Source organism: Pleurodeles waltl, chromosome 4_1 (assembly GCF_031143425.1).
Source record: "Pleurodeles waltl isolate 20211129_DDA chromosome 4_1, aPleWal1.hap1.20221129, whole genome shotgun sequence".
In the NCBI taxonomy this organism is placed as follows: Eukaryota; Metazoa; Chordata; class Amphibia; order Caudata; family Salamandridae; genus Pleurodeles; species Pleurodeles waltl.
The window spans coordinates 850474369-850497306 of record NC_090442.1 but is presented as its reverse complement, the minus strand read 5'-3'; the positions used below and the strand labels follow the sequence as shown (position 1 = coordinate 850497306).

Here is a 22938-nt window from a genome sequence, read left to right as displayed (position 1 = left end):
TGTTTCTCACAGGTGCAGTATGGGTTCCGCCCAGCGTTGGGTACAATCGAACAAACTCTTAACTTGACCCTGATAGTTCAGAAATACACAAAGGCTAAAAAAGGCTGTGTAAATTTAGCTTTTATGGATCTGTCCTGTGCCTTTGACAGAGTGAAATTGTGGACTGTTATGCTAAGTATGGGTTTGGACAAAGATATAATTGTCCTACTTAGTAGGCTTCATGCCTGCACCTTGGCACAAGTTTGTTTCTCCCAGGAGGGAGATTTAACTGATAGATTTGCCTCCCTAAAAGGGGTAAGACAGGGATGTGTGCTGGCCTCTTTTCTTTTCCTCCTCTACATAAATGGGCTGGAAAACTTTTTATGTGTAAAGGGGAAGGATTTGCCACTCATTAACAACTTCCCTATTCCAGTTCTCCTTTATGCGAATTATGCTGTACTCATTTCAAAGACAGTAAATGGTCTCCAAATCCTATTAATGCTTTTAATACGTTTATGGGAAACCTCGGTCTTAAAACTAACAGAACAAAGTCATTCATCACGAAGAGCAGCCCAAAATTAGCCAAAAGCAAAGAAATTGTTCTGGAAGGTGTAGAAATACTCAAGGTTTTAAATGTTACCTATTTGGGGATTCCCATTGATGTAGATTTTAATTGGACATTTTTAGTGAGTGTTCATGTTATTCAATTCCAAAGAGCCGTTGATGCTCTTTTTAGATCTTCTAAAAAGCTGGGGCATAAACTAGTTAACCCCTTCCCCGCCACGGACGTAATGGTTACGTCCATGGCAGCGCCAGTGTGGCGCCATGGATGTAACCATTACGTCCTGGGACTGGCAGTCGGGGGAAGCGCAAGCGCTTCCCCCGAGGGCCACCCCCAACCCCCCCAGGCCAGGGCTGAAAGGGGAATCCCTTCCCCTTTCACCCCCGCCCCCAGCCCCCCCCCTATGACGTCAGCGCGCGATCGCGCGCTGATTTCATGGAAAGGGGGAAAGACGCGCTGGAAGCCATTTGCTTCCAGCGCGTCTAAGGGAGAAGGTGAGTTTTTCACCTTCATGCAGGGGGGGTGCTCTGAAAGAGGCATCGAGGGAAAGGAAAGGGTTTTCCTTTCCCTCGATGTCTCTTTGAGCATTCCTGCTGCCCGATCGCGATGCAATCGGGCAGCAGGAATGCCCACTAGACACCAGGGATTTGTGTATGTGTGTGTGTGTGATTTTTTAGAGTGTGGGGGAGCGACCCCTTGGGCAAGGGTCGCTCCCCTTTGGGGGCAAATGTATTTTGCGTCGTTTCTGCCCCCCCTGGGGGCAGATTGGCCCTATTTTTAGGCCGATCTGCCCCCAAGGGGGGCAGAAAGCCACTAGACACCAGGGATTTTATTGTTGATTTTTATTTTTTGTGTTGGGGGGCGGCCCCTTGGGCAAGGGTCGCCCCCAGGGGCCCTCGTATTTTTGGGCAGTTCTGCCCCCCTTGGGGGCAGAAAGGCCTATTTTTTTCGGCCTTTCTGCCCCCAAAGGGGGCAGAATCCCAATAGCGCCAGAAATATTATGTTTTGAATGTGTGCTTTGTGTTGGGGGTTGGCCCCTTGGGCAAGGGTCGCTCCCCCTGGGGGGGCAATGTATTTATCATCGTTTCTGCCCCTCTTGGGGGCAGATTGGCCTTATTTTTAGGCCTTTCTGTCCCCAAGGGGGGCAGAATCCCCATAGCGCCAGGGATACTATATGTGTGTGTGTGTGTGCTTTGTGTGGGGGTGTGTGGTCCCTTGGGCAAGGGTCGCCCCCCCTCCAAAGGGTGCAATGTAATCTGGGCAATTTCTGCCCCCTCCCCTTGGGGGTAGATTGGCTTATTTTTTTTTTAGGCCCATCTTCCCCCAAGCAGAGAACACTAGACACAAGGGAAAATTTAAAAATAGTTAGTGGCGGAGTGTTTGTCAACTGGCGAAGTATTTGCTTTTATGATAATAACAGTTTTTCTCCTTTTTGTTCTAGTTCAAAGCTTTTGCTGACTTTGCTGTGGCTTGTTGCAGTTTTGGCAGTAGTTGTCCTGCGGTTTGCGTAGTTGCATGTTTTAGGTAAGTAAATAAATTTACTCCAAGTGAGTATTGTTGCAATGCATGAATGACATGTTTGTAGGTGGTGTACTGAATGCAGGATTGTGTGTGAAATTGTCCTTAGATTTATGCACAATGATTATTGTGTTGTCTTATGTCTAATTTGCTTTTTTTTTTCTCTTTTTAGTGGGATATCGTTGGTGATTGCTGTGGCTGTGCAGAGTAGTTGCTGGTGAGTCAAGCTTTTTCAGGCAAGTGAGCAGTATAGTTTTTGAGTTTATAACTCTTAGTGATAAACCTATACTTTGTTACTTATCTTACACAGTGCTGGTTGTTGGTGGTGTATTTGTCCAGTTAATTTTTGTAGGAAGGATCATGGCTAGCCGTAGGATGACCGCTCAGCAGGTTGTTAGTGTGCTTTTTGAGTCATCTTCTGACCATGAATATGAGACTGACTCTGCATCTGAGGCAGAGTAGGAAGTGCAGGATTCTGGAAGTGAATTTTCTGTCAGAGATGAATCATCTGATGATGAAGCCACTCTCAGTGCTGATGAAGGGCCTGTTTTAGAGGAGGACAGTGATGTGCCAATGGTGCAGGAGCCAGCGGCTGAAAGGCTTCCCATTGGAAGACCTGACACATGGGTTCCACCAAACATGGAGCAGCCACAGTTGCCTGCGTTTACTGGTTTTCCAGGGTGTCGAGTTAATACGGAAAACTTTTTGCCCGTCAACTTTTTTGAGTTGTTTATGGACGATATATTTTTGGAAGAGATTGTTGAGCAGACTAATTTGTATGCAGAGCAGTTTTTGAGGGACAACGCTGCCAGACTTAGGCCACACTCTAGAGCTAGCCGGTGGATTCCCACAAATCTGGAAGAGTTGAAAAAGTTCTTGGGTTTAACTTTTTTGATGGGGCTGATAAGGAAGCCATCGCTGTCTTCATATTGGTCTACTAGTCCCTTGATGGCAACTGCTATATTTCCTGCCATCATGAGTCGTAACCGGCAGAGCTTCTTCTTCGGATGTTGCATTTTGTAGATAATGCTTTAGCCTTGCCATGAGATCATCTTGATTCTGACTGTCTTTTTAAGATTAGACCTGTCCTTGATCATTTGGTAGATCGGTTTTCAGAGATCTATGTTCCAGGGAAAGAAATATCTGTAGATGAGTCTTTGGTCCTGTTCAAGGGTCGTTTGGTTTTTAGGCAGTACATTCCTAGCAAGAGGGCACGGTATGGAATTAAATTGTATATGCTGTCAGAAAGTAGTACAGGATATGTTTATAATTTCCGGGTCTACACTGGTAGGGATTCCAATATTGACCCCCCTGGTTGTCCTCCCACTTTTGGAGTTAGTGAGAAAATTGAGTGGGAACTTGGTAGACGACTGTTTAACAAAGGTCACCATTTATATGTAGATAACTTCTACACTGGAGTTCGGTTGTTCAAGGAGTTGTTCAGAGTGGACACTGTTGCTTGTGGCACAATCCGCTCTAATCGGAAAGGCTATCCAAAAGAGCTTGTCTGTAAAAAACTTGAGAAGGGACAGTGCAGTGCCTTGCGGAATGATGAGCTGCTAGCTCTGAAATTTGGAGACAAGAGGAATGTATACATGCTAAGCACCATCCATGATGAGAGTACTTCACCTGGGGCTGTTTGGGGTCAGGTTGCCGAAGTGCGCAAACCTGTGTGCATCTTAGACTAGAATAAGCACATGGGTGGTGTTGATAGAGTAGATCAGAGGTAAGAACCTTACACTGCTGCTCGTAAGTCTTATGTGTGGTATAAGAAATTAGAGGTTCACTTGTTCCACTTGGCAACTTTTAATGCTTTTGTTGTGTTTAAGGATAGTTCTCCAGAGTCAAGGATGACATTTGTGAAATTTCAGGAGTCTATCATAGCTAGCCTTGTTGTGCTGGAACAGGCAAGAGTTCCTAGAGAAGCAGTGGTGGAGGATGTGGCTAGATTGAAAGATCGTCACTTTGCTGAGCACATTCCTCCCACGGCCAAAAAAAACTTTCCTGCTAAGAGATGTAGAGTCTGTGCTCAAAGAGGTATCAGGAAGGAGACTAGGATGTACTGCCCTGATTGTCCTTCAAAGCCTGGGCTGTGTGTGGGTGGCTGTTTCAGGAGCTACCACACACAGAAGAATTATTGGGAAATTCCGTGAGCGTAAACTGGTGTTTTATATTTTTATATGTTCGGTTTCACGGTTGGCATTAGTCATGTATTCAGTTAGAGCTTTTGTGTTTGTAGTTTTGTACTAATTTATGATTAGTGGTTTCTTTGTTGTTTAAAAACAAAAAAAAGGGGATGGCATGTGTAGGGTGGCGCTTGGCTGGCGGTGTGCGTGGGGTGGCGCTTGGCTGGCGGTGTGGGTGGGGTGGCGCTTGGCTGGCGGTGTGTGTGGGGTGGCGCTTGGCTGGCGGTGTGGGTGGGGTGGCGCTTGGCTGGCGGTGTGCGTGGGGTGGCGCTTGGCTGGCGGTGTGGGTGGGGTGGCGCTTGGCTGGCGGTGTGTGTGGGGTGGCGCTTGGCTGGCGGTGTGGGTGGGGTGGCGCTTGGCTGGCGGTGTGGGTGGGGTGGCGCTTGGCTGGTGGTGTGGGTGGGGTGGCGCTTGGCTGGTGGTGTGTGTGGGGTGGCGCTTGGCTGGCGGTGTAGGTGGGGTGGCGCTGGGCTGGCGGTGTGGGTGGGGTGGCGCTTGGCTGATGGTGTGGGTGGGGTGGCGCTTGGCTGGCAGTGCCAGCCAAACGCCAGTCCACACACTCATCAGCTGGTGTGATTGCTGTATCAGGCATGTGGGCGTATGAAAGTGATGGGCCCTTGACTGGCGCTGTCTGTGGATGCGAGTCTTGTAATGTGCTGGGCCCGTGGCTGGCGGCGTGAATGGTCTAGTGCATGTCATGTATGAAAGGTGTGTGAATGGACTGTAAAGCGGTTGGTGCCTTGTCGTGGCTTTACAGCTCACGAGCTGTGAGTCATTGGTTCAGTTTTTTGGCCTTTCAGTTATTACCAGTGCATTTCACTTTTGTGAAATCTCTTGTTAATAAAATTTTATCTACTGAACCATCACTCACCCTCGTGCCAAATCCAACCAGTATGTGTGGTACAAATGACAAAACCTGCTCCGCTGTAATCAGGCGTCGCAGCACACTTGAGACACGCTAGGTGTCTCAGGTGGGACCCCGATGATGAAGCATGCCACCAACTTGGTTGGTGGGTGAGGGGTCTTTTTCACATAACCTAAGTGTGTTTCTTTTCACAATTTTAGTGCTTGGCACATCACAGACGTATGTGGACACATCAAAATGATATATTACAAAACTACCTGTGTTTGGGGGGAGGGGCCACCTGTGTTTTTGGTCCTGGGTGCGGCCTTCATCTAGGGAAACCTACCAAACCCAGACATCTCCATTGCAGGGAGATGTGGCTTGCGTGGATCCCCCAACATTTTCTTACCAAGACGCCTCTGCAAACCGCAAAATTTGCATAAAAAAGCATATTTTCCTGAGTTTTGTTTGTACGATCACCGCTCCAGCACAAAATTCCTACTCCCCAGTGTTCCCCTCAGTCTCCCAAGTAAAATGACACCTCACTTATGTGGGTCCCCAAAGCAGAGTCAGTCTAAGATGTATAAAAGAATATGTCCTTATAAACTCCCTGTGCTATCCCCTCTATCTCTACAAGTTCTGGGCCTTATTCTGTTGCAGGCACCTGGCCCACCCACACAAGTAAGGTATCATTTTTACCGGGAGACTTGGGGGAATGCTGGGTGGAAGGAAATTTGTGGCTCCTCTCAGATTCCAGAACTTTCTGTCACCGAAATGTGAGGAAAACGTGTTTCTTTAGCCACATTTTGAGGTTTGCAAAGGATTCTGGGTAACAGAACCTGGTCAGAGCCCCACAAGTCACCCCATCTTGGATTCCCCTAGGTCTCTAGTTTTCAACAATGCACAGGATTGGTAGGTTTCCCTAGGTGCCAGCTGAGCTAGAGGCCAAAATCCACAGGTAGGCACTGTTTTCTATGAAATAATGTGATGTGTCCACGTTGCGTTTCGGGGCCGTTTCCTGTCGCGGGCGCTAGGCCTACCCACACAAGTGAGGTATCATTTTTATCGGGAGACTTGGGGGAACGCTGGGTGGAAGGAAATTTGTGGCTCCTCTCAGATTCCAGAACTTTCTGCCACAGAAATGTGAGGAACATGTGTTAGCCAAATTTTGAGGTTTGCAAAGGATTCTGGGTAACAGAACCTGGTCCGAGCCCCGCAAGTCACCCCTCCTTAGATTCCCCTAGGTCTCTAGTTTTCAGAAATGCACAGGTTTGGTAGGTTTCCCTAGGTGCCGGCTGAGCTACAGGCCAAAATCTACAGGTAGGCACTTCGCAAAAAACACCTCTGTTTTCTTCCCAAAATTTGCATGTGTCCACGTTGCGCTTTGGGGCATTTCCTGTCGCGGGCGCTAGGCCTACCCACACAAGTGAGGTATCATTTTTATCGGGAGACTTGGGGGAATGCTTGGTGGAAGGAAATTGGTGGCTCCTCTCAGATTCCAGAACTTTCTGCCACAGAAATGTGAGGAACATGTGTTTTTTTAGCCAAATTTTGAGGTTTGCAAAGGATTCTGGGTAACAGAACCTGGTCCGAGCCCCGCAAGTCACCCCATCTTGGATTCCCCTAGGTCTCTAGTTTTCAGAAATGCACAGGTTTGGTAGGTTTCCCTAGGTGCCGGCTGAGCTAGAGGCCAAAATCTACAGGTAGGCACTTCGCAAAAAGCACCTCTGTTTTCTTCCAAAAATTTGGATGTGTCCACGTTGCGCTTTGGGGCATTTCCTGTCGCAGGCGCTAGGCCTACCCACACAAGTGAGGTATCATTTTTATCGGGAGACTTGGGGGAATGCTGGGTCGAAGGAAATTTGTGGCTCCTCTCAGATTCCAGAACTTTCTGCCACAGAAATGAGAGGAACATGTGTTTTTTTAGCCAAATTTTGAGGTTTGCAAAGGATTCTGGGTAACAGAACCTGGTCCGAGCCCCGCAAGTCACCCCATCTTGGATTCCCCTAGGTCTCTAGTTTTCAGAAATGCACAGGTTTGGTAGGTTTCCCAAGGTGCCGGCTGAGCTAGAGGCCAAAATCTACTGGTAGGCACTTCGCAAAAAACACCTATGTTTTCTTCCCAAAATTTGGATGTGTCCACGTTGCGCTTTGGGGCATTTCCTGTCGCGGGCGCTAGGCCTACCCACACAAGTGAGGAATCATTTCTATCGGGAGACTTCGGGGAACGCTGGGTGAAAGGAAATTTGTGGCTCCTCTCAGATTTCAGAACTTTCTGCCACAGAAATGTGAGGAACATGTGTTTTTTTAGCCAAATTTTGAGGTTTGCAAAGGATTCTGGGTAACAGAACCTGGTCCGAGCCCCGCAAGTCACCCCTCCTTAGATTCCCCTAGGTCTCTAGTTTTCAGAAATGCACAGGTTTGGTAGGTTTCCCTAGGTGCCGGCTGAGCAAGAGGCCAAAATCTACAGGTAGGCACTTCGCAAAAAACACCTCTGTTTTCTTCCCAAAATTTGGATGTGTCCACGTTGCGCTTTGGGGCGTTTCCTGTCGCGGGCGCTAGGCCTACCCACACAAGTGAGGTATCATTTTTATCGGGAGACTTGGGGGAACGCTGGGTGGAAGGCAATTTGTGGCTGCTCTCAGATTCCAGAACTTTCTGCCACAGAAATGTGAGGAACATGTGTTTTTTTAGCCAAATTTTGAGGTTTGCAAAGGATTCTGGGTAACAGAACCTGGTCCGAGCCCCGCAAGTCACCCCATATTGGATTCCCCTAGGTCTCTAGTTTTCAGAAATGCACAGGTTTGGTAGGTTTCCCTAGGTGCCGGCTGAGCTACAGGCCAAAATCTACAGGTAGGCACTTCGCAAAAAACACCTCTGTTTTCTTCCAAAAATTTGGATGTGTCTACGTTGCGCTTTGGGGCGTTTCCTGTCGCGGGCGCTAGGCGTACCCACACAAGTGAGGTATCATTTTTATCGGGAGACTTGGGGGAACGCTGGGTGGAAGGAAATGTGTGGCTCCTCTCAGATTCCAGAACTTTCTGCCACAGAAATGTGAGGAACATGTGTTTTTTTAGCCAAATTTTGAGGTTTGCAAAGGATTCTGGGTAACAGAACCTGGTCCGAGCCCCGCAAGTCACCCCTCCTTAGATTCCCCTAGGTCTCTAGTTTTCAGAAATGCACAGGTTTGGTAGGTTTCCCTAGGTGCCGGCTGAGCTAGAGGCCAAAATCTACAGGTAGGCACTTCGCAAAAAACACCTCTGTTTTCTTCCAAAAATTTGGATGTGTCCACGTTGCACTTTGGGGCGTCTCCTGTCGCGGGCGCTAGGCCTACCCACACAAGTGAGGTATCATTTTTATTAGGAGACTTTGGGGAACGCTGGGTGGAAGGAAATTGGTGTCTCATCTCAGATTCCAGAACTTTCTGCCACAGAAATGTGAGGAACATGTGTTTTTTTAGCCAAATTTTGAGGTTTGCAAAGGATTCTGGGTAACAGAACCTGGTCCGAGCCCCGCAAGTCACCCCATCTTGGATTCCCCTAGGTCTCTAGTTTTCAGAAATGCACAGGTTTGGTAGGTTTCCCTAGGTGCCGGCTGAGCTAGAGGCCAAAATCTACAGGTAGGCACTTCGCAAAAAACACCTCTGTTTTCTTTCAACAATTTGGATGTGTCCACGTTGCGCTTTGGGGCGTTTCCTGTCGCGGGCGCTAGGCCTACCCACACAAGTGAGGTATCATTTTTATCGGGACACTTGGGGGAACATAGATTAGCAAAACAAGTGTTATTGCCCCTTGTCTTACTCTACATTTTTTCCTTCCAAATATAGGAGAGTGTGTAAAAAAGACATCTATTTGAGAAATGCCCTGTAATTCACATGGGAGTATGGTCACCCCGGAATTCAGAGATGTGCAAATAACCACTGCTCCTCAACACCTTATCTTGTGCCCTTTTTGGAAATACAAAGGTTTTCTTGATAGCAATTTTTTACTCTTAATATTTCAGCAAATGAATTGCTGTATACCCGGTTTAGAATGAAAACGCACTGCAGGGTGCAGCTCATTTATTGGCTCTGCGTACCTAGGGTTCTTGATGAACCTACAAGCCCTATATATCCCCGCAACCAGGGGAGTCCAGCAGACGTAACGGTATATTGCTTTCGATAATCTGACATTGCAGGGAAAAGTTACAGAGTAAAACATAGAGAAACATTTATGTTTTTTTCACCTCAATTTCAATATTTTTCTTTTTCAGTTGTTATTTTCTGTAGGAAACCCTTGTAGGATCTACACAAATGACCCCTTGCTGAATTCAGAATTTTGTCTACTTTTCAAAAATGTTTAGGTTTCTGGGATCCAGCATTGGTTTCATGCCCATTTCTCTCACTGACTGGAAGGAGGCTGAAAGCACAAAAAATTGCAAAAATGGTGTATATCCTAGTAAAATACCAAAATTGTGTTGAAAATTGGGTTTTCTGATTCAAGTCTGCCTGTTCCTGAAGGCTGGGAAGCTGCTGAGTTTAGCACCACAAACCCCTTGTTGATGCCATTTTCAGGGGAAAAACCACAAGCCTTCTTCTGCAGCCACTTTTTCAATTTCATTTGAAAAAAACGAAATTTTCCCTGTATTTTGGCCAATTTCTTGGCCTCCTTCAGGGGAACCCACAAAGTCTGGGTACCTCTAGAATCCCTAGGATGTTGGAAAAAAAGGACGCAAATTTGGCTTGGTTAGCTTATGCGGACAAAAAGTTATGAGGGCCTAAGCGGGAACTGCCCCAAATAGGCAATAAAAGGCCTGGCACAGGAGGGGGAAAAGGCCTGGCAGCGAAGGGGTTAAAGAGATGCTGACTTTTTTAAAAAGTAAGTGCTCTTCTATTGCAACATTTGGAGCAGGGGTTTGGGGCTATGCGGACTGCTCAAATCTTCAGGTAGTTAAGAACAAGTTCCTAAGAAGGTTATTAGCAGTCCCACAATCTACCTTTGTAACGTTTTATCATAAAAAAAGTAGGCCTGAGGGACATATCTGATTATATAAAACTCCAACCAGTATTGCTTTGGTTAAAAAGTTGGACAAACCCTGAAGCCCATTTGTTCAGACCAGTGATCCAGGACTGTCTTTCATTATCACGATCGATGGACATACCTTGGCTCAGATATGTTCACTCTACTTTATCTCGTCTTGGGGCAGGGGAATTTTTTCTTGTCCCGGACTCTTTAGCGGGATGGGACATTAATAGGTTTAAGAAGATATACTGGCATTCAATTTATGATCTAAAACCAAATATGGCCATAGCTAGGGATCAGGAGAGGATGTCGCCACACCAACTACACCCAATGTTATATTTGAACATTATTACCTCTGAACGACATAGATTTTTCATACCAGGCTATGCCTGAACACCATACATTACCTAGTGGCATTTCCCACCAGTGGTACTTGGTTTAACAAACTTCCACCATGCTGCTCTGATGGCAAAACACCCCAAAGCACTTTGCACTTTGTCCTTTTTTTGTACTTTTTATATGGTACCTAGAAGAAGGTTTTTATATCCACTTTCTTTATCCAAGTGCATTAGATCTAGCCATCTTGCTTTTACCTATTTATAAAATTTTGGAAACAAAGAAATAATACATGCTTTGTTAAATTATATATATGCTGCCCTTGGTATTCAAAATTCTTATTAATATTGCTATTTATTGTACAGTTGAGAATTTTTGTATGTATATATTTGATGCCTTTTCTGATTTATCTTTGAAATGAAAAAAGTATTTTGACTGACTGACTGATTGCTTAGCTCTTGTAGACTTCCCTACATTTTTTTTGTTAGCTCATCTGTGGAGAATGGACCCAGTACATGTCTTCTTGCTAGCCTTAGTTCTTCCTCATCTTTTTGCAATGCAAAATATTGGTTGTCCTTTATAAGCGTTTTTGTATTATTGCTGGATGCGCAAAATGCTTTCCTACATTTAACAAAGGCCTAAAGCTTCTAATTTATGTTGCTTTTACCCTAGCTGCTGTATCTATGGATATTTTACTTACATAATCCCACAACAGTACTACTCTATGCCCCTCTAGTCTTCTCTACTCAACACTATTTTAATCCACTGCATGACACTCTACTCTGTGCACTCCACTCTACCCTACTCCACTCTATGCCACTCCACTCTATGCCACTCCACTTTACACTACTCTTTTCCATGCTAATCCACGCCACGCAACACCATGCTACTCAAATCCATGCCACTCTACTGTACTTCATTCTGTTCTATGCCATTCAACTCCACTCTACAGCATGCCACTCTACTTTCTGCCACTCCACTCTGTCACCCTGTTCTGTGCTACCAAGTTCCACTCTACACAATGCCACTATATGACATTCTACTCCACTCTACTCTACGACACTCTGCTCTACACCACTCTACTCTAAGCTACTCTACTCCACTGTATGCAACTCTACTATATGCCACTCTATTTTACACCACCCCACTTTACGCCACCCTATGCTTCTCTGTGCCACTCAACTCGACTCTGTCACTCCACTCTGCACCACTCTACTCCATGCTGCTTGTTCAGCTCCCTGCTGCTCTACTCAACTCCCTTCCACTCTATATTCTGCCACTTCACTCTACTCTACACCACTTCATTCTACTCTATGCAACTCCACACTAGATCACTCTACTCATTGTCACTCTACTCTACCCCACTCTACTCAGGATCACTCCACTCTACTCCACTCCATTCTACTTAACTCCACTCTATGCCAATCTATTCTACACTATGCCACTCTGCGCCACTCTACTTTACACCACTCAACGCTATGCTGCTCTACTCTACTCCATGCCAAGCTACACCATGCCACTTAACTCCACTCCACTCGATGCAACTCTACTCTAAGCAACTCTACTCAATGGCACTGTACACTGTGCCACTCCACTCTATGCTACTCTGCTCTACACCACTCTAGTCTACACCACTTAACTCTACACTACTCCACTCACCCTCTATGCCAATCTGCCACTCTTCTCCACACCACTCTATGTCACTCCGCTTTACTCCATGCTACTCTACTCCATGCCACTCTACTCCATATCACTCTACTCTACTTCACCCCACTCTTTGTCACTCCACTCTACACCACTCTACCGTAAGCCACTCAACTCTTCTCTACTCCATGCCACTCAGCTCCTGTCTTCTCTACACTGTTCCCCTCTGCACCACTTTATGAAACACCACTGTCTTTCAGCCATGTTGAACAGCAGGCACGCTGCTGTACACCATGGTTGAAAGACATTGGAAAAGCCAATAGCTCTCACCTAAGGCAGACCTTGTTTAAAATACAACTTTCACAATATTGAAACATATCATCATGTTTCTGAATGTCCAATGGACAGGCAGCAGGAAGATCTGGTATGTAATGATACAGAATGTAGTGGAAGCACATATGGAAAAGTCTGCCATATGATGCATTTCAGGTGCATTTTGTTGTGAGACAAATGATCAGATATAGTTACAATAATGTTGAATCTGCAGGTGCCAACTGGTGGTAAAGAGGTACATATGACCTTTGTCCAACTACATTTTCCTCAATGCACTGTGAAAGTGGAGTAGAGTGCAAACTATTGCAGCAGTTTTTCCTCCTTTACTTGCTCCTTTGGGTCTGTTACTATACCTCAACGAATGAGAAGAGATCCTACAATCTCTCCTTAGGTAATAATCCATCTTCCACCATAGACAGTTTAGCAGTGCTTACCTGATTTTTACCAACCCTCCCCACTTGAAGAAAGTGACAACAAATAATCTGCAGTGACTATTAGAGGCACTCTCTCTTTTGTAGAGTTGAAAAGGGCTATTGGCCAAAAGTATGCACTCACCTAGTGCCCAATTATTGCATTTTGTATGGATAGTTGGTTATACATCTGAACTAGGTAAAAGCCCTTGCACCTAGTTAGTAACAAACTTGAGAATATTGGAGATGCATTAATCACAGTAACACAATCAAATGGTTAATGCAATGTGCACAGTAATACTAAGAGGCAGCTGTGAGAAGGACAGATTCTGAGAGTCAAATCTTGATGTAGTTTTCTTTTAATACTGATGAAGTGTCAATCATCAGTTGACAGCTTGAACGTAATTATCCAAAAGGTATTTTGCCCAGCGAGATGACTTGTAAGCCTAGGGATTTCTCGAGATGGGCTCCTAAAGTAAGCTAATGCAGAAGAATTAGGAACCCATCAATTGGAAAATGGAATGGTTAATCCATAATGTATCGCCATTGCCATTGTCAAGGAAATTCCTGATGCGTGGTGAACAAGAACTTACTTCATGTGGCTGGGTTAGGCCCAGTAGACTTTAAAACAATGCAAAGGGCTTGAGTCCAGGTGAGGTCAAAACAAAATACTGTTGCATTTACTGGAGTAATCAATGCAAGAGGGTTAGGCACCAACATTAGGCGGGGAATAGTTGGTTGATTGAGAAATAAATTGCCAGGTGACGTCTGTCGCAGTTCAGTGAAGTGTTGAAAGGTGCAAGCCCAGCTTAAGCAGCTAGGTTTCAGTCCAAGGGGCAGCATGGCTACCATGAAGTCTGAAGTGGAGCTGCAAGTCTCTTAAGGCTAGCAATACTGGTCTGAGGTAATCCAAAGCTGTCTGTTCAGCTTATGCTTGGTTCGCACCTATAGGCACTGAAGAGATCTGCCACATTTCATGAGTGATATAACATGGAAGATCATAAGCAGTGCATGGTGGGGCCAGTTATAGGTAGCTCCTTCACTAAATTTCTAGGATTATTTTAACATAAGATTTATTACTATACCTAACTATAACCTCATTAAACCTTTGCTTTTTTCAATGATTTTGTTTTTTCTGATGGTAAGTAAAATCGTATTTCCAGATCTAGCTACAACATCACTTTAACTTTTTTCTTTATTAGTTTCTGTGATTTTTTATCATATTCAGCCTCTGGTTGTGTAACACAAGGGTTGGCAGCAGGGCCTTAAATGGCTCACTACCTCAGGACGCAGTACCAAAATGGCCTGTGAGAGAAAAGTGCTGTCGTAATCAGAAGGCCATATTTAAACATTTTCAGTATCGTGGGACTCCAGCGGGACAAGTATCCTAACTTTTAAACCCCTTCAAGCTGAACTTGAGTACTTCTTTTAATGTAAATTTCTCTCAGTGTGGTAAAATGGGTTTACACCATATCCCAAAAAGCACACTCTATGAGAGAAGGTCTACCTTTTTGCCAATTTCGGTGTAATTCTGTTCAGCAATTTTTTCTATATTGGAAAGTAAAGTTTCCTACAGAAATTAATATGGAAAATCAACTCCTTTCCTAGACTTCCACTTATAGGATCAATGCAGAACTTTCCATGAAGGAGCTGTAGTGGATGAACTTTTGTTTCTGAAAGTTTAGGGTAGATTGGCCGAATGTGAAAAGGTTATTACTACAACAACAAAAAAAACACTTTTCCTATGAAAAGTCTGACTTTACTATAACTACTGAATGCCCTCTCTCCCTTATAAAATCGGTTCTGCCAGCACCTTGGCCCTGGTCCACCTGGTTGAGGGGGCTTATGTTTTTGTCTGGATTCACAGATCCACCATACATTTGTGGTAACATTTAAAAAAAATATTTTTTGCCCTTGATCCTTTTGCCCCCCCACCAGACCTAGGGGGACAAAGTATTCCTTACCTGCCTCCATATGCTTTCTTAATGTATTTTGAGGACAGGGGCATATGTACAAGCTTTTAAAGCAAGGTAGCGCTGCAAGCCTTCTTGCTGTGTCGCCCTGGTCAAAACAAAAGGGCAAAAATGGACCATATCAAAAAGATATGGTGCAATTCTGTCCTTTTCCCTCGTGCTAGAGGGTGCAAGGGCGTCTGTGTTGCAGGGATGATTGTTTTTGTGGAGAAAGGGACACCTTCCTGCACAAAAACCATCACGAGAGGCATTGTTCTCTTTCAGAATGCAGCACACATAGAAAAATCAAAAAAGAGGAGAATTAAAGGTTTGTATCTTCTTTGTGCTCCCTTGCGCATCCACTGGGGAGGCGTAGGCTTTTGACGCATCCCCAGCTTTACAAAATCTCATAAATCTGGGATTGTGTCAAATGACATGGGTGTTATCTGGAAACATCCCCAGTAATGTCCATGGCACGCCTCCCTGTTGCAGGATGAGGCAATGCAGTGACTTGCTCTGTGCTGCCTCAGTGCATATTTACAAGATCATGAAAAGCCACACAGGGTGGCTGTACGTGGCCTTGTAAATATGACCCTGCAGTATGCGCCACCGGGCTGTCAAGAAAAGTGACTTTTGAGTGTCTGAAAGGGGCTTGTAAATAAGCCCCTTAGTCTCTGAGTAGTAAAATGGCTGCTGTCACATCTTTGTTTATGAGGTGATAGACAATCAGATCATATCTTAAGATCTGTCAGCTTAGTGGAATCTTCTGGTGTGAAATGTACAAAGTTTTGATCCAACTTGACAGATTTACACCAGATCACAAAAAACTCGTTTTCTGCATCAAGATCTTGTTTTCTGCCAAATTTTGAATAATTTCACTCAGTAGATTTTGCAGTACCAGTTTTAAATTTTCGTATTGAAAAATGAATAAGGAAAACACGTTTTAGGAACCCCATCCCGTTTTCTTGTTCCTTCACGGATCACCCCGAACATTTGCAGGAATAATATTGTTTTTGCTTTTGGTCCAGAAAGCATGCTTTTTGTTACTTGGTGTTAATCTGTTAAGTAGTTTCAGAGATATTAAAAGGAAAAGAAATATTGATATCTAGAGTCACAGAGCCTGGAGATCTTGTGCTGAGATCTGATTGGCTGCCAAAACTACAACCAGGAAGAGTTGGCAGACATTTGGGGACTCAACTTCAGCAGAGTCCCAACAATGAACCCAAAAACAACCCCCTAGCCTTGGTGCAGGGGTCCTAACTATGACTACCTACTGGTGACTCCCAGGAGTAATTATATATATATATATATATATATATATATATATATATATACATATTACAAGTCATATCAAGTGTCCATCAGTTTAAGATGTCTACTTTGCTCAAGATTAAATTGTTAAGTGGGAGATTTGCCACAAGTTTGCATCAGGGCAACATCATATTTGTGAGGCAGCCACAACACAAAATCATTTTAGGCATTTGCTAAGCCACAAAAAGCTACTTTGCATGGTTTAGTAAATACAAAGTAACACAACATAGCGCATAGCTTTGGGTTACTTTGCACTAAGTAGGCATTACAAGGGCAGAGCAGTGGAGTTCCTATGCATCCACCCATGTATTTTGAAGCAAACCCAGATCTACAAACACTTGTAAATTTAGGTTTGTGCCAAAATATTGCACTTAAATGACAGAGGCATAGCAAGTAGAAATATGTTTAGTTCTCCTCACGACTTCCTCTTGCCAAGTGTGCTGCATTCTACAGCACACATTGAAAAACGATTATGCCTCTTTGGATTGTTCTTATGCAAGAAGGTATCCCTTCCTGCACAAAAACAATCATGCCCTTAACCCAGGCACCATGGTGCACGTATGCATGCATTGGCTGTAGGCATTCTCAAAAATGCCAGTGCAGAAAGAGAGCTGAAGAGTGCCATATCTTGGTAGATATGGTGCTTTTCAGATCTGTCATGTTCATGCAATGAAGTGCAGCAATTTTCCTTGCTGCACTGCATTGCCTGAATTTTAATAAATCTGCCCCTTTATATCTACTATTTCTGTCCATAGATGCACAAGTAATTGTACTAGTTTACTAGGCTTTTGTTATCGGAGTTGCCAAGGCAATAATTGAAGTGTTTCTTAGCCTTTTCAGTGGCTGTTAGGCTTGGCATCTTTGGCGTGGTCTCCCCTAACTTTTCACCTCTGTTTCCCAGGTTGTTGATGCGTACTGGAATCTGTTTTTGCTGTTTTTGTTACTTTGGGAACTTTAACACTGCTATCCAGGCTTAAGTGCAAGTGCTCCTAAATAAAAAAATGTATGTGTAATTGGCTTTCCATGATTAGTATATTTGATTTACTAGTAAGTTCCTAGTACAGTGTGTTGGAGTGTAGCTTTTATATTCAATATTAACATGAAAGCCTGCCAAATAATGTATAATGAAGCTGCATAGAAAACGTGATAGAAGAAAATTAATGTGCACGTTTGAAATGTGCCCACGGGGAGTGGCCACCAATGTATACGATGATTAATGAAAGTGACTAATAATGAATAAATAATGTGCTCATGTATGATTTTGTACTAACATTATGAATCTTGTATTAAGGTTTTGCTAAGTTAATCACTAGGCCTTAGTTAGCAAGGGTCTGGGCCTAGCTGTCTGGTCTCATATTAAATGTGTTTTTCTAACGTGCAATGTGCTGTCTTCCTGAAGGACATAAAACTGTACTTTTCCAGAAGCTAGAGATGTGTGTGTAACCGTAGTAAATTCTTTCTCATGAGACCCAACTTGCTCAAAGAGACATTCTTGCCGAATGCAACAGTGTAATTTCCAACAGGTACAAGGTCGCCTAAACTGGTAAAGACAATGGAACTACTGACTGGAGCGGCGAGTGTAACTTTTCTTACCTGACATTCTACTTGTTGAAGACGTAAATCACAGGAGCCAATAAACTTCATGAGAATGGTCTTAAGTGAAAGTTATAGTAAGGTGATCAACAAATTATTGGACAGAGATAACAATGCACCAAACATTTGACCAATTGGAAATTAGAGACCTGTCTGGCAAATTCAATTTAACGATGTGTCACAAGAAGAAGCCAGCCATTACCTAGCCATTGCGCGCCTTTTACTGAGCCATTAGAGGGACACTCTGCTGTTACTCTGATATTCTGCTTTAAGACTTTGCTGTTTGATACTTTAAACCACCCTCACCTTTCTTGCCTTGCCCGATACTTGCTTCTCCTCCTTACGAGGGAAGAGTTTTTGCCCTACCTTGCTGAGACTTTGCTGTTCTATCCTGGCTGATGGCAAATCGACTGCTGTCCTGAGGACGAAGACTGACTCTATATGCTGACCCATTACAGAGGGTAACTATATGATGATAGATTGAAACTGTCTGTTTGCCTTTCCTTTCTAGGTACCAACTGCTCTTTTGAAAGAGACCATAGTTAGATGTTTTCCAAATTCATGTTGCCAAATTGTTATGCATGAAGCCCAACATGTGGATGCTAATTTGATGTTAGTTGAGGAATTCCCTAAATCGGGTGCAAATAGACAAAGGACTGGAATCTTTGCTTTGTCTAATAATGTACTAATGACACTCTGCTAAAAGTTTGATACATGTTGACTTTGTGCTTTGTTCTGATGTTTATGATCTTTGCTTTGATAAAATCCTATTCGATTTGCCATATTGTATTTTTCTTGATGTGTTTATTGGTACTGAGACTAATGAATATGCTAGTAAGTTGTAACTAATAGGGAATAAATATACAAAATCTTACTAGATGCATAGCTGAGAGGTCATGGTGCGTTTGGTTCTTATTAAGTGTTATTGATTAGTTGAATTAATTAGTTATTGCCAATATTGATTAGGTTATTGATTCATACTATGAGATGTTCATGAGCTATCTCGTCTTGAGGAGTCTCCAATTAGGGAAAAAAGATTCAATGACCTAAAACGAGTCCCTATGTAAGTAAAATTATCAAGATTGGGATGCATTATCAAGTGCACTATAGGTGCCCAGGGCCTGTAAATCAAATGCTACTAGTGGGCCTGCAGCACTGGTTGTGCCACCCACATTAGTAGCCCTGTAAACATGGCTCATACCTGCCACTGCAGTGTCTATGTATGCAATTTTAAACTGCCAATTCGACTTGGCAAGTGTACCGACTTGTCAGGTCTAAGCCTTTCCTTTTCTTACATGTAAGGCACCCCTAAGGTAGGCCCTAGGTAGCCCCAGGGGCAGGGCGCAGTGTATGTTAAAGGTTGGACCTGTACTTATGTGTTTTACATGTCCTTACAATGAAACACTGCCAAATTAGTTTTTCACTCTTGCAAGGCCTATCTCTCTCATAGGTTAACATGGGGGCTGCCTTAACATGTTATTATAGCACAGATTCCTTTTGTGAGCAGATAGACATGTGGAGTATGGGGTCTCTGAACTCACAATTTAAAAATACATCTTTTAGTGAAGTTGTTTTTTAGATTGTGTGTTTGAAAATGCCACTTTTAGAAAGTGGCATTTTCTTGCTTAAAATATTTCGTGACTCTGCCTGTTTGTGGATTCGCTGCCTGGGTCAGTTTGACAGTTGGGGTGTTTCACCTCTCTCTAGACAGTGACACAAAGGGAGCTGGGGTGTAGCCTGCATATCCTGATGAGCCATCTGTGCTGGGAGGGAGGGGAGGGGTGTTCACTCACACCTGAAAGGGCTGTGCCTGCGCTCACACAATGCAGTTTCCAACCCCCTGGTGTGTGTCTGGGGCTTGGCCTGGGAAAGGCAGGATCTTACAAACAAGAGACACTTTCCTTTGAAGCTTGCCTACTTCAAAGGCAGAAAGGGGTATAAGAGCCTGAAAATTAGATCACTTTTGGAATCAAGAGAAACATCTGCCAAGGAGAAGAGCTGAGGAGAAGTGCTGCCCCTGCCTGTGACTGTGCTTTGTTGGGCTATCCTGGAGTTGATTCTTCTGCCTGTGAAAGGGGACAAAGACTAAACTTTGTTATGCATTCCTGCTTGAGAAGAATCTCCAAGGGCTTGAACTGAGCTTGCCCCCTGCTGTTGAAGTCTCAGGGCCATCAAAGACTTCACCTGCCAGCACGTGGAGTCTCTGCTGAGACTCCTGCCGTGCCCAGTGGTGCCCTATCCAGTCGCTGGGCCCTTGAGAGGAGAAGGTGGCAGCTAAGAACTGAAAATCCACGCAAAGACCACCGTGCGGGGACATTTTTGATGCACCTTCCGTGACACAGCTGATAAATGACGCACCACCAGCTTTGTGGCTGAAATCAACGCTCTACCTGCATCACAGCTGGAAGATCGACTCAACGTGGCTGGAGAAATGACAAGCAACACCCACTAATGGAGGCTGATAACGAAGCAAACCCCACACAGCGTGGTTTTCTGATACTGTGTGACCGGATTTTCCACGCATCATCTCTGGGCATCAAAGTCAACCCAACCCTGCGTGGATCCGAGGTGCCTCATCCAGAAATAGACGCATCGCTCTTTTGAAAGGGAGAAAACGGTGTATCGCCAACCTGACCGGAGAAGGAAACAATGCATGGCCTCACATGCGAGTAAGGAATCGACACATCGCTGACTTTTCTGACACACTCTCACCCGTGCGGGTTTATTTTTTACGTTAACCAGGTACTTTGTGTAACAACAGCATTCTGTTTTCTAAGGTTTAAGACTCTTATTATTTTAAAAATTCATATCTTGACTTGTGTATGTTTGAATTTTGTGGTTTTGGTCTTGTTTTGTTTAGATAAATATTAACTTTTTTTCTAAACCTGTGTTGTGTCATTTGTAGTGTTTTAATTGTATTACTGTGTGTGTTGGTACAAATACTTTACACATTGCTTCTGAAGTTAAGCCTGCCTGTTTGTGCCAAGCTACCAAGGGGATAAGTGGGGGTTAACTGAGGGTGATTCCCCTTTACCCTGACTAGAGTGAGGATCCTTACTAGAGTGGGGGTCCTTGCTTGGACAGGGGGTAACCTGACTGCCAACCAAAGACCCATTCCTAACAGTGGCATACTACTAGTGTAAGGCTGTTGCAACATCTTCTGCCCCACATACAGCAGTTGGTTCAAGCAGTCAGTATTGTTGTCCAGATGAATGCACGTCTGTGGTACTGGTGAATGTTAAAAACTCAGATCACACTTAACACACAGGCAATGGGAAACATAGTTTACAACAATGCATTTACTAAGAAATGAATTTACAACAATGCTATCACCATGAATGTGCCTTTACCACGGATGCCTTTATCACACATTCCTTTACTACATATATAACTTTACAACTAATTTTGTTATAAAGGCATAAATGGTAAAGGCATATGGCTGGTAAAGGTTTCAATGGTAAGTATTTTATTTTTTTATTTTGTAAGGACACATATATACATAGGGTTTTTAGGGTTTAGGTTGGGTATGGGCTTTCGGATGGTAAGGGCATGTTTTGGATGTAGGGTGGTTATAGGTTTTGGGGTGGTAAAGGTATTTTTAGGTTTTAGGGTGGGTATCAATTTCAGGGTAGAAAGGGCATTTTTGGGTTTTAGGATGGGTCTGAGTTTTAGGGTGGTAAGGGTATTTTTTGAGTTTAGGGTGGGTATGGGTTTTAAGATGGTAATGGCATTTTATGGTTTTTGGTTGGTATGGGATTTAAGGTGGAAAGGGTTTAGGGTGGGTAGCGTTTGTGGGTGACAGCGTGTGTGTGTACATGTATATATATATATATATATATATATATATATATAAGTATATGTATATATATATATATATATATATATATTTATATATATATATCTACAATAAGTATATATATTATAATATGTATATTTAAATATATCCACAAATATATACATAATAAATATAAGAAATATATATGTTTAAATATATACACAAATATACTTATTTATGGGTTATACTTACTATTTTATTTTCTACCACACATATGTCTTTACCAACCATGCCTTTACAACAAAATTTTCGTGGTAAAGGAATGCGTGGTAAACTAATTTTGTGGTAAAAAAGTTTCATTGTAAGTTTGTTTGTTGTAATAACGGATGTGTTGTAATTGCCATGTTATCAAGGCAATCATGGTAATTGCATTTGTGGTTTCGTCATACAACCGACCAGTCTACAATGGCAACATTATCAGACTGACTAGGGAGGAATTTAGGTGTGCCCTTTGCGCATGATTTCGTTACTTTCTTGCTTATCATGGTTTTCTTTCTTGCTTATCACAGTGTTCTGCTTGTCATCTAATGGTGTGCATGGGTGTGTCCTGCCAAGAAGAACATTTCTGTTTCACTATGTTTTATTTACTATACAGTATCTGCGTATTACTCATGTCACGGAATTCTCTTGTTTGTCTCTGTGTCCAGGCTCCTCCTTGGAGCTAGGACAAAATAAACATGGTTACTCACATGTCGCTGCTCCCAATGTTGTCTTTATAACAGCCAGCTGGTTTTGTAAAGCAAATACCAACAGCAGCAGTCATTTTTAAGTCTATTTTTTGCATTCTTTAAAATATGTATTCCATCTTAAATAACCTGTATGTACCTTTGTGTTGCATCCATATGTAATTGTGCTTAATGCCAGGCAAAGTGATGGGGATTGGACAGTATAACATTAGCATACAAATTCAAATCATTCGATTCTAAGGTGGCCACCCAATAATATACTAACCTTGGCTTTGCAAATGCTTGCACTGCATAAGCATTGGTAAAATCAATACACACATCGGCAAAGCAAGACTGATTTGCTTCGTTATTGTTTGCTTTTCATGTCCATTTGAGAAGGTAGATTAGTTTACCAGATGCTATTAGTCAGTTTAATAGACTGTAGAAAGTAAAGTACTGTTCTCGCGTTTTATTTTTTACCATCTCCAATTTCTAATTCAACACACGTATGCCCTTAAAAGGGCCACTTTGGCCTTTAGAATACATGCTGGCTTGGAATGAAAGCACTTCTATTTTAACAGTTATATGTTGCTGAGGTTATCGTGCCCTCACATGTATCATTCGGATCATAGGATTGGAATTTGCAACCAACCACAGGTGCACACAAAAGCACTCCCTGAGGGGCATATTTACAAGCCCCTAGAACTGTGCACTGAGTCATGTTTACAAGGCAGCGCTAAGCCACTTTTTGTGGCTTAACAGCGCCTTGTA

General features: G+C 43.5%; 1 protein-coding gene across 1 annotated transcript in view; it reads right to left on the bottom strand.

Moving 5' to 3' along the window:
• Positions 1-22938, bottom strand: part of LOC138287203 (solute carrier family 23 member 1-like) — a 665436-nt gene that overhangs the window by 543072 nt on the left and 99426 nt on the right. The window lies entirely within an intron of this gene.